The sequence below is a fragment of the Heterodontus francisci genome, chromosome 7 (genome assembly GCF_036365525.1).
Source record: "Heterodontus francisci isolate sHetFra1 chromosome 7, sHetFra1.hap1, whole genome shotgun sequence".
NCBI classification, from domain to species: Eukaryota; Metazoa; Chordata; class Chondrichthyes; order Heterodontiformes; family Heterodontidae; genus Heterodontus; species Heterodontus francisci.
The window spans coordinates 69,040,718-69,053,712 of NC_090377.1; the positions used below are offsets into that span (position 1 = coordinate 69,040,718).

The 12,995-nt window shown below is 40.8% G+C and overlaps 1 protein-coding gene across 3 annotated transcripts in view; it reads left to right on the forward strand.

Moving 5' to 3' along the window:
• LOC137372038 (serine/threonine-protein kinase tousled-like 1) overlaps positions 1–12,995 on the forward strand; it is a 250,014-nt gene that overhangs the window by 12,610 nt on the left and 224,409 nt on the right. The window contains exon 1 of one of the 3 annotated variants that reach the window (XM_068035357.1): positions 4–150. The exons of the other annotated variants lie outside the window; for them this stretch is intronic. The gene's annotated coding sequence lies outside the window, so the exon portion shown is untranslated. Of the gene's footprint in view, positions 1–3; positions 151–12,995 lie in introns of those variants that run through there. 3 annotated transcript variants of the gene reach the window in all.

A 12,995-nucleotide genomic window follows, 5' to 3' on the forward strand; every position in this document is an offset into this window, starting at 1 on the left:
AGCAGCTGGAGACACTTCCTACACACGTGGTCCTCCAAGACACTAGGAATGTCCTGAAGTTCCCACGTGGCAGAGGAATTGAAAGCAACAGGTCTCAGCTGCCCATCCATGGTCTAAAAGAAAAATCTCTATTCTCTCTTTTAGAATCTGGTAAGTACCTTGTTTAAACTATTCATTTTAATGAATGCCTCCAGACCTGCTCTGTGCTACTACTATTATTAGTTCGTTTACTGTTATACTTGCCCTGATTTAAATTTTTAATTTCCCAGTTCCTAGTTTAAACGAATGCCCTAGTTTAGAAAGAAAAAGAGAAATATGCACCAGCCAATCACTTACCTGCTTTTCTGTGGCATCACCCGTTGATTTCTTTTTCTCTTTTTTTTTTAATGCACTCGCTCTATGTTGTGGGTATGAACTGCTTCATTATCTGAGGAATTGCCAATGGAATGAGTGCAATCATCAGTGAGCACCCCCATTTCTAACCTTACGATGGAGGAAAGGTCATTGGTTTGGCTTAAGACACTGCGAATGGGGTCTCTTGCAGCAATATTCGAAGCTGAAATGAGTGGCCTACAACGTCCACAGCCATCTTCCTTTGTGTTTGGTATGACACTAGCTAGTGAAGAGTTTTCCTCGTGATCCCCATTGAATTTAGGTTCATTAAGGCACCTTGTCACATTCGGTCAAATGCTGTCTTGATGTCAAGCCAGTCACTCTCGCCTTACCTTTGGAATTTAGCTCTTTTCTCTGTTTGGACCAAAGCTGTAATGAGGTCTGGAGCTCATTGAATCTGGTGCAACCCAAACTGAGCATTGATGAGCAGGTTATTCTGCGTAAATGCCATTTCATAGCACCTTTGATCACACGCTTGTGGTGGCAATGACGACGACGACGACGATGATGATGAAGGAGGAAGAACAGCACAGACACAACTACCTACTCTGAGAATGAGGGAGATGAAGACAGACTGAAACACATCCTATAGTTCCATGCAGAGACCTTCTGCCCTATTATCTATTCCAACCTATGCCAATTCCTCCCCCACACCACTTCCTTCTTTAATCACAGGCACCAGCTCTGATATTTTCAACCAGGGAAAACTAATGGTCGTGAGGAAGTAGTACCAGGTGATTCATGAGCACAATGGAGTCTGAGGAGTGGGAAGTGAGTGAGGATGCGCCATCGTCCCAGTGGAGGCTGAGGAGAAATTCTTGCAAAATTTAATCTGTTCAACAGCCCTCCGTGATTGAATAAAATTGAAGTACGCTATGTGTAAACTATTACTATATCTTACAATGGCATCGTAGCACTTTATTAGTCAGAAGTTATGATTAAGAATAATCAGAAAACAGTGGAGCCATAAAATGCATTTACTTTTGATGGTGTGTGACAACATCGCACTTGAATACTGCAGTGATTATAAGTAACTTTGTTTTGCTCATTTAATGGTTAACTTTATTTAGTTTCATTTTGTGTCCTTGCCTCCTTTCTGTGAGAACCCTGTACAATTGGGGCACTGCTCAAGATCAGGTAGCTACAAGATGCACTTTTAGGAACCTCCCTCCCCACCAAACTCCCATAATAGAAGGCTAGATATTGGGTGATTTTAAAACAAAAAAGTGATTGGTGATCTCAGTCAAATAAACACATTTAATTAATAACTTAAAAAAAAAATGCTTTAAGCAGGCTGGAAGCCAGTAGCAGTGAATATTATATGTGGGAATACTAAACAGTAATTTTGGGAAGGAGTTCTTAAATGGTTTTCTATTAGATGAACTGTATTGGAATCTACTAGTAAACTGTGGCATTTATATTCCAAACTAATTTTTGTATAAAGTTTATCAATCTTCTATTAATGTGGGATGTAGAGTAACACTCCCAACTATTTGCTCCAACAATTTTTTTTTTACAGCAGTCTGAAAAACGTTCCTTATTTGGTACCCATCAACTGTATCATGTCTGATAGTGAGTTATGGATTATGCCGAATTATACAATAATGTTTTGTAGACCAGTATCCACTTTAAGGTTCAGATAGGAATGGAAGTAATTTGCTTTATACAGACAGTTGTAAGGTAACAATATGGTCTTTGCCTATACTGCAGAAGATCTAGTAGTGCACAGGAAATCTTTATGGGGCTGATTTTCCTGGGTCATCACCTACGGAGTGTCTATTTGGGTGCAAAGATCAAGAATAAAGGGGGCAGAGACCATTGCTGAGTCTCTGCTTTTACATTGTTCTAAGATTTTTGAGGATTTCCCCGAGCAATGGAGCATGGTAGCTCATGCCATCCTTCTGGTATAAAATGTGGACAGAAACAAACACTGATGCATGTTTTTTTTCCACTGCCTCTTGGTGTTGTCAGACTGTTTGTTTATCCAGTATTCAGTCTTGAATGAGCCTATATTTCCTCCAATTAAACATTGGGAAAACTGAAGCCATTGTTTTTGGCCCTGCCCACCAACAGCTCAATTTTAAATTTCTCATCCTTGTATTCAAATTTCTCATGGCCTTGCCCCTCCCTATCTCTGTAACCTCATTCAGCATTACAATCCTCCTGAGAAGTAAGCGTTCCTCCAACTCCGACCTGTTGTGAATCTCCCACTTCCTTCACCCCACCGTGGACAGCCTGCCTTCAGCTGTCTGGACCCTAAGCTTTGGAATTCCTTCACTAAACATCTTTGCCTCTCCACCTCTGCTCCTTACAAAATGCTGCTCAGAACCTACCTCTTTGGCCATGTGTCTGGTCACTTGTCGTCTTCTTTGTCTCACTTGATTATTTTTGTTTTATCTAGTGAAGGATTTTGCTCGTGATGTGTTTTGGAATACTTTACTATGTTAAAGGCACTATATTGATAAAATTTAAACAGAAAGTTGCTAGACAGGATTAAGGTGCAGTAGGGCAGTGAGAAGTGTTTTTTTTTAAAGGTGATCCACTATTGTGGGAAGCATAGCATGTTCATTATTTTGTATTACTGTTTGAAGGCAAGTTGTGTTGATTTGAATTCCAACCATAATTATTGCTGTCTTTGTTCACTTGCTGTCGGAGAAATACAACAGCTTAATGTTTAATTTTGGTCTAATTTCACTGAAGTGTGTATAGTCTGGTTATAGAAAGATTGGAGAAGCACATATGATAATATGTATGAAACATGTAGGAAAAATGAGAGGCAATATAAACTAAATGGGACAATTTTACAGGGTGCAGTAACATAGTCACCTTTGGTTTGCATACACAAATCTGTGAAGTGGCAGGATAAGTTGATGGAGCTGTTTTTAAAAAAAAAAAAAGTCTGTGGCTTTATAAATAAGGGAATAGAGTTCAAAAGCAGGGTAATTGTACTGAACCTTTATAAATCACTGGTTGGACCTCAGCAAAAGTAGGACACCACACTTTAGGAAGGATCTCCAGGGCTTGCAGATGAGATTTACCTGGATAGTACCAGGGCTGAGGGATTCCAGTTGTGTGGAGAGACTGGAGAAGCTGGGGTAGTTCTCCTTAGAGCAGCAAAGGTAACTGGAGATTTCATAGAAATGCTCAAAACTATGAGGGGTTTGATAGAGTAATGGGGAGAAACTGTTTCCTTAGCAGGAGGGCCAGTAACTAGAAGACACAGATTGAAGATAATTGACAAAAATGCCAGGGGGAGATGGAGTTTTTTTTAAATTCACTGAGTTATGATCTGGAATGTATTGTTTAAAAGGGTGGTGGAAGCAGATACAATACACTAATTTTTAACTGGGAATTGGATAGTTAAAAGTTGAATATCATTAAAAGAAAAATTTGTAGGGCTATGGGGAAAGAACAGGGGAGTGGACTAATTGGTTAGCTCTCAAAGAGCCAGCACAAGCGTGATAGGCTGATTGTCCTCCTGTGCTTTGTTTCTATGAAAGACGTGGTGTCAAGGGAGGGTACTTTGCTACATCTCTTGGGTTATGCTATTATAGATCCTGGTTAGTGAGAGTCAACTCTGGAATGTAAAACATGTAGGACATCACTGAAGCTGAAGATATCCGTGGCACACTTCAATTTCTAACATTCCTGGAGGGATGAAAGGATGAGCTTTCAGCTGGATAGACTTTTTCCATCCAGACTTTTCTTGTGTTTTAACAGTACAGAAACTAGATTGTGTTTGACAAAAACAGAAAATGTATCGAGTGAGAAAAGCAGAGTTAACATTTCAAGCTGATGACTTTTCATCAGCATCTGTCATATTTTGCTTTTGTGTTTGCGTCTGATCAATCTCATTTCAAAAAAACCCTTCCAGTTGACATCATCTTTTTCTTCTTCTTTGGCCTCCTTATCTCGAGAGACAATGGGTAAGCGCCTGGAGGTGGTCAGTGGTGTGTGGAGCAGCGCCTGGAGTGGCTATAAAGGCCAATTCCAGAGTGACAGGCTCTTCCACAGGTGCTGCAGAAAAATTTGTTTCAGGGCTGTTACACAGTTGGCTCTCCCCTTGCGCCTCTGTCTTTTTTCCTGCCAACTGCTAAGTCTCTTCGACTCGCCACACTTTAGCCCCGCCTTTATGGCTGCCCGCCAGCTCTGGCGAACGCTGGCAACTGACTCCCACGACTTGTGATCAATGTCACAGGACTTCATGTCGGGTTTGCAGACGTCTTTAAAGCGAAGACATGGACGGCCGGTGGGTCTGATACCAGTGGCGAGCTCATTGTACAGTGTATCTTTGGGGATCCTGCCATCTTCCATGTGGCTCACATGGCCAAGTTGACATAAAGGACACTTAAGTCATCTATCTGGACAAGATTTGTTCCCCACGCTATGTGCTAACTATTGTATTGCAGCAAATAATTTCTTATAGCATTTTTAACAAAATCAGTAGAACTTTGAGAGAGTGTTCCAATCTTCCATTTGTTTTGGTGTTTATTGCAAGCATTTTATTGCCTCATGTGGTGTACTCTTCTGTGATTGTGTCAAAATAGCCACAAAGCTATGTTGGAAAAAACTTTTTTTTTTGAAGTATAATCAAACAAATCTGCAAAATTCTGTAGAGATGTACCATTTTATTAAAATATTTAAAGAAAAAGTTGATGCAGACTTTTAAATCTTGATTACATTAAGACACCACTGTGTAGGCTCTTGGTTATTTACTGATAGTTTGTGTATCACTATTGGGTTTCTGGAAAAAATGTAGATATGGTTTAGATATAAATTTGGTAAAGTTTTGTTTTTGGTGAACTTTGTTCAGTTGTCTACTTGGCTCAAGTGACACTTCAGCTCTTTTGCAATATTTGCATTTGAGTTTGGCAAATCCAATAAGAATGTCCATTTGTTTGAGGGATGGGTATTTGAAGGCTCCAGCTTAGATAATGGGACATCATATGACAAACTTTAGAAATAGTATAACTCCTAGCTGTATATTAAAATGTATTTAAAAAAAAAAATTCTTAAAATAAAATCCTCAACCTCATTATTTAGTATAGTTAGGGTTCCTGGTTTCTGGCTTTAACCGATAAAAGATAAAACAAAAATTGTTTCTCCATGGTGCACATACACATGGCTCCATTGGATATTTTGTACAGAATGCATAATCATCTTGGAGTCACCTTTGTTTTGCTTCTCGGATTGGATCCTCTCTTGCCTTAAATTGCGGCAGTGTGGATGTGTGTAATCATCACTAGGGAAGGTAGAGGAAACATTTAGAGGAATTAAAATAATATCTGTGCACCTGTGTGTCTTTCCCACATTAAATTGTTTGCGCTAAATAATTTTACTTTTTTTTAACAACTTACTAAAATGCTGTGTTTGAAACCAAACATACTATTAAACACTAAAAACTGGGAATTGAATGTTTGTTTTTTTTTGGTTTAATTTGGTATCTATATAATGACTTCAAACTCTTTTTCTTATTTGAGATTATTACATGTGTATAAAATGAAGTTATTTTCCATAGTTTCTGAATATTATATCCCTGTAAGCTGCTCAATTGATTTAGAACATGCAGGTTTTATTTTACTATAATCTATTCCTCTTTCATCTGATGTTTTACAATCTCTGACTTTTTTTTAATCCACACCTGTGTAACCAACTTGTGATGTGATACCTGACATTGAGGGAAATGAGAAAATGCATTGCATATTTATATATACTACAAAGTAACAGATCGTTGGGAATGCTTTGTGGAGAATGAACAGAATAAATTCCTGTCAGATATTGGTTCCCAGTTGCCCCCCCACCCCCACTCCCACACTTGTCGTTTTTACGCTACAGGTGTCCAATCTTTCTCTAGCTCTTATCAAAGTCACAAATAACCTTTGTGACTGTGGCAAAGGTAACCTTTCCCTCCTCGTTCTACTTGACCTGTCTGCAGCCTTTGACACGGTTGACCACTTCATCGTCCTTCAAAGCCTCCCCACTGTCGTCCAGCTGGGTGGGACTGCTGTCACCTGGTTCCATTTTTATCTATCTAATCGTAGCCAGAAATTCACTTGCAATGGCTTCTCTTCCTGCTTCCGCAGCATTGCTCTTGTGTCCCCCAAGGATCTATCCTTGGCCCCTTCCTATTTCCCGTCTACATGCTGCCCCTCGATGACATCATCTGAAAGCATGGGGTTAGTTTTCACGTGTGCTGATAGCACTCAGCTCTACCTCATCACCACTTCTCTTGACTCCTCCACTGCTAAATTATCAGAATGCTTATCTGACATCCGGAACTGGATCGGGAAGACTGAAGCCATTGTTTTTGGTCCCCACTCCAAACTCCATTCCTTAGCTACCGATTTCATTCCTCTCCCTGGCAACAGTCTGAGTTTAAGCCAGTCTGTTCGCAACCTTGGTGTCACATTTGACCCTGAGATAAGCTTCCGATTTCTCATTCATGCCATCACTAAGCCTATATTTATCTCTGTTACACTGTCCAACTTTGCCCCATCTCAGCTCATCTGCTTCTGAAATCTTCATTCATGCCTTCATTACCTCTCCTCTCCGTAAACTTGAGGTTATCTGAGGCTCTGCTGCCCATGTGTTAATGCGCACCAAATCCTGTTCCCCTATCACCCCTGTGCTCGCTGACCTACATTGGCTCCCGGTCAAGCAACGTCTTGATTTTAAAATTCTCATTTTTGTTTTTAAATCCTCATCTCTGGGTAAAAATTAGCATAATTTCCAAGAGTTTCTTTTCTAGCCACTTGCTCGTATTTCATTCCAAGATGATGTCACCCTTCTAAGACAAAAATAAAGTTCTGTTGTGTGATCGAGAGGTTTATGCTATTCATTTCTGCTAATGGCAGTTAGGGGTTTTGATCCCTATGGGGAATGTAATATTCTTAGGAAGGTCTACAATGCAACTTTTTAAATTAAGTGGGCATTCAGAGGAATGCCTTTTTCTATTGAAGGATTTTGTAGAAGTCGAAATGTAATGAGTGATGGTGGCAGTATTTTTGTTGGTGTATAGTGCAGGTTCTCCATCTCATTGCTGACTTGTCTTGTTGGGATTGAGCATCAGACCATCGAAGTCTGATATCAGTTTCTTCAAAGTAAGAATTGTATAGATGATACAGCACATCTGGCCTTATTAAGGGAAAGCCAGTCCTGTTATGGTGAAATACTTGGTGTCTGACTCTGAAGGGATGCTTGTGAATTAGACATTGGTATGAAACATTGAGTAAATACGGTTGCTCAGCACAGACAGCTTTATGGCACAGCATCTCAGATCTGTAATTTTATGTTTACAAATAAATACAAGTGAGGAAAAAGGTCACCATAGGTCTTAGGACCTTATTTTGAGTTTGTTCACTCATTTGTGAAACTAGGTTTTATTGGTAAGGTTCAATTAACTAAGATTATGGTTGAAATCCCATATTTGAATATTGTTCCAGCTCTAGCTTGTTGGTTCTGGCTTCTATTACATACTCTTGGAAATGTTTTGCATTCTAAATTCTATGTCCAGTCAGTCTTTATTGGCAGGCAAGCCCCCCACCTGCCAAGACTGAGGCACACATTATTTTGCTACATTAACATTAAAACTTAAAATTGCAAGCCCCTGATTGGGAAGACATTTGCATAGTAACAGACAGTGTTGGAACAATGGGGACCCAGTTGTTGCTTCCCCAATACATCGAAGTGGTCAGACCAGTTTTAGTCACATGACTAACTATTGCAGAGTAAAGCCTGGCATGGGTATAAAATTAAAACCCGACCCGGGCCAGAGTCCTTTAATTTTTTTAAATGCCCGGCCCGACCTGAACCCGACACATGTAGTTGGGTTCGAACAGGTAGCCAGGCTTTACTGCAGAGTGCGGAGTCTGGACTGCATGTTTCCCGCTTTGATGTCCTGAATGTTCGTTTGAAGATTACTTCCTGGAGCAAGGCAGCACTGTCCACGTCAAGCCTGACCCAGTTCGAGCCCGAATGCTGGACCCGGAAGAGAGATCCAACCTGACCCAACCCCTACATGTTGTCGGGTCTGGTTGGGTTCGGGTTGGGTAGCCACGCTTTATTGCAGAGGTTTGAACTGTGAGTTTTAGATTGGAGAAAACAGTGTTTGAAATCAGAAAGCTCCTGGTTTAAGAACATCTCTCTCTTGTCTGCTCTCATCTCGCTCACACTCACTTTGGAAACTATTGATGACACAAGAACCTCAGAAAAGTCTACTACGTTGAACAACGTTTAAGAAGAATACTGGGCCCCAATGAAAAGTAAGAGCTGCCTACACTCAAAGACTCTACAGCGAGCTGGAACCACATAAACAGTAACCAAAACCCAATTCTTCAGAGACTGCCTCAAACCTTTCACCTTATATTTTTCTCCTCTTCTCTGTCCCTATCTGTATGTGTGCATGCTAGCTTGGGCGTGTCGTATATCCGTAGGCATTAACCGTATTAGAGTTTAAGATTAAGGTTTAATAAATTTCACTTTCTCCTTTAAACTGAAGAAAGCCTATTTATGCTCATTTATTTGCCTTATAATTGGAAAGGGGGAGCTCAAAACAGTGTGTTTAAAAATAAAACCATGTTACAGTAAGACCAGGTGAAGACAGTAAAAGACCCCTAGACACCTTTCTCACCTGGTCATAACAGAAATTTGGGTGCCAGTGTCTGGAATTTTACCCACAAACGAGTGAAATTGGAAGTAGGAAGCCAAATTGTTCCCAATCAAAAAGAGCAAAATGCCACTACAAGTTTTCTTGTGGTTGTGTGTGATTGGATACTGACATGTCTGGAATTGAAGTGAGTAGCTCTATAAGCCAGGGTGAAGTAACTTGGGATAAGTTAAAAGCACTGTCTGTGGAAGAGTTGAGAAAAATGGCTGAGTAGTGTGGGGTCACTGTATGTGACAAGGCTAGGAAGTCTGAACACGCAAGGCTAGTGGTCAGCCATTTTTCCCTTGAATCTGAAGAAGTAGAAACTGGCTTAGAAGCAGAGTCCAACAGGGTATTGTTAGCAAAGATAGAATTGGAACAAAGGAAACTTGAATTAGGGGAAAGAAAAAGAGAGAGAGAGGCAGGAGAGGGAGAAAGAAAGAGCCTTCCAAAAGGAACAGGAAGAGAAAAAGAGAGCCTTCCAAAAGGAAAAGAGAGAGAGAGAGTATTCTGGAAAGAATGCGAAGAGAGAGAGTTAAGGCAGCTTGAGTTAATTAGGGGGTGACAAAGTAACCCCAGTGAAATCATGGCCAGTATGGGGGAGCGCAGTTCGGGGCTGGGTACAAGATTGCTAAAACTCGCTCAATTAATTCCAAAATTCATTGAGGAAGATGTGGAAAGGTTTTTCATGTCTTTTGAGAAACTAGCAAGGCAGCTAAAATGGCCAAGTGAGACCTAGTCTCTTTTATTACAAAGCAAACTAACCAGAAAAGCCCATGAGGTTTATTACTTACTGCCAGATAAGAGTTCATCAAATTATGAACTGACCAAAAATGCTATCCTCGGGGATATGAATTAGTACCCTTAAGCCGCCTTAACTCACTCTCTCCGCATTCTTTCCAGAATACACACTCTTTTCCTTGTGGAAGGCTCTCTTTTTCTCTTCCCGTTCCTTTTGGAAGGCTCTTTCTTTCTCCCCCTCCTGCGCCTCTCTTTTTCTCTTTCCCCTATTTTTTTTACACAGATGGTGGTGAGTGCCTGGAACTTGCTGCCAGGAGAGGTGGTGGAAGCAGATACGATAGCGACGTTTAAGAGACATCTTTTCAAATATATGAATAGGAAGGGAATAGAGGGATATGGGCCCCGGAGTGCAGAAGATGTTAGTTTCGGCAGGCATCAAGATCGGTGCAGGCTTGGAGGGCCGAATGGCCTGTTCCTGTGCTGTTTTGTTCTTTGTACCCAAAGCCTATTGCTAAATGTTTAGAACCCTTAAAAAGCAAGCCAATCAGACTTATGTAGAATAAAAACAAGAAATGCTGGAAATATACAACAGGTCTGACAACTCTGTTTCTCTCTCCACAGATGCTAACGTTTCAGGTCAGTGACCCTTCAGAACTAGCAAATATTAGAAATGTAAAAGGTTATAAGCAAGTAAAGCGGAGGTGGGGCAAGAGATAACAAAGGAGAAGGTGTAAATAGGACATGGTCACAGAATAGCTGACCAGAAGGTCGTGGCAAACACCAGGAGGGAAATAGAAAGCAATGAAAGTGAACAAGATAAAAGAGACAAATGAAAATCTAGTCGGAGAGAAGAGCAGAACTTCTTCAAGGTAGGCATTCCTGGAAGAGAAGTGGCAGTGAATTGAACACTAAAATAAAGCAAAATACTGCGGATGCTGGAAATCTGAAATACAAACAAGAAATGCTGGAAATAGTAAGCAGGTCTGGCAGCATCTGTGGAGAGAGAAGCAGAGTTAACGTTTCAGGTCAGACTCCAGATTCCGGTACCAGAATCAGGATCCAGATTCAGGCTCTGTTTCAGGTAAAACTTATCTGGAGTTTGAATGAAGTAAGCAGCTGGCTTTTGACTGGTGGCTGAGGGCTTTAAAAGTACAGCTCAGCTATGAAACTCTCAGAAAAGTAATCCTGTTTGAGGAATTTAAAAACGCTCTCTCCCATTCTCAATAAAGACCCATGTAGAGGAGCAGCGGGTTCAGGGAGCCCGGCAAGTGGCCGTTCTGGCTGATGAATTTGCTTTAGTTTGTAAGTCGGTTTCCCAGGGGAGAACCTTTCCTAATCACCCCCACAAATCCAAAAAGGACATCTCAACAGTTTCTTGGTACCATTCAATATTTTATAGAGGGGAGGTTTAGCTATTTCTGCAATCTGGCTGCTGTCGCTGGTGGTCTACACCAGCAGGTGCGTGAGCACTTGGTATCTTGATTTTAATTCCCTCAGTCTGGAGGGGAAAAGGTGTTGGGTTACTATCTTCCGTTGGGTTTAACCGACAGCAAAATTCTGCTCATTGGGCATATTACTACTGTAAACATGTGCCACCAAAATCATGATATTCCTTTTTAAAAAGAAAAGAGAAAATTGATGATTGGCTGTTTGATAGTGTATTACGAGAATGCAAATAAGAAGGAATAGGAATTGAGCCTATTCTGCCTTCAGAGAGATCAGGGCTGATCTGTGCCCAAACTCCATATACCCACTTTTCCCCATTTCCCTTAATACCTTTGGTTAACAAAAATTCATCAAACTCTGTTTCAAAACTAACAGTTGACCTACCATCAACTGCAGTTGTGGAAGAAAGGTCCAAACTTCTACCATCCTTTGTATGTTGAAGCATTTGTTAACTTCACTTCTGGAAGGCTGGCTCTAATTTTTAGGCTATGCCCTTAGTCCCCAACCAATGGAAATAGTTTCTCTCTATCTAGCCTGTCAGTTAAAAGAAAAAAGACTTGCATTTATATAACACCTTTCACTTCCACAGGACGTCCCAAAGCACTTTACAGTCAGTGAAGTACTTTTGTAGTGTAGTTATTGTTGTAGTATAGGAAGCGCAACAGCCCATAGTAAACTCCCACAGCAGTGATAATGACCAGGTAATCTCTCTTTGTTAATTGAGCGATAAATATTGACTAGGACAGGAGGAATAACTCCCCTATTCTTCGAAATAGTGCCATGGGATCTTTTACATCCACCTCAGAGGGCAGACGGGGGCCTCTATTCGCGTTTCATCTGAAAGCCGGCACCTCCAACAGTGCAGCATTCCCTCAGTACTACATTGGAATATCAGCCTTAATATTTGTGCACAAGTCCAGGAGTGGGACTTGAACTCTCAACCTTCTGGATTCAGAGGTGAGTGTGCTACCAGCTGAGCCACAGCTGACACCATAAGTTCCCCTTCATATTTTGAAAATTTTGATCACATCAGCCCTTAACCTTCTAAATTCCAAGGAATACGACCCTAGTTTGTGTAATCTCTCTGTATAATTTAACCCTTGGAGTCCAGATATTATTCTGGTAAATCAGTGCTGCATTCCATCCAAGACCAAATATATCCTTTCTAAGGTGTGTTGCCCAGACTGAATACAGTAGTCCAGGTGTGGTTTAACTGGGGCTTTGTATAGTTGTAGCAAAACCTCGACCCCCTTTTTTTTCTAGTCCTGGAGATGTAAAGTCCAACATTCCATTAACCTTTTTGATTATTTTCTGTACCTGTCCATGACATTTTAATGATCTATGTATATGGAGGCCTAAGTCTCTTTGGATCTCCACTGTTTCTAGCTTTTCATTATTTAGAAAGTACCCCTTCTATCCTTAGGTTCAAAGGTGAATGACATCACGCTTGCCTACATTGAAATCCATTTGCCACCGTTTTGCCCATTCACTTAATGTATTGATATCTCTTTGTAATTTTATGCCTTCATCTGCATAGCTTACAGCGCTGCTTGTGTTTGAGCTGTTGACACTTGGCTATGTGGTTCTCTATCCCATCATCTAAGTCAAAATAAACAGTGAATAGTTGAGGCCCCAACAGCGATCCCTGTGAGACACAACTCGTCACATCCTGCCAATTAGAGTGCCTGCCCATTATCCCTATTCTTTGTCTCCTACCACTCAACCATTTTCCAAACCAGGTCATTAATTCCCCTTCAGTTCCATGAGCTTC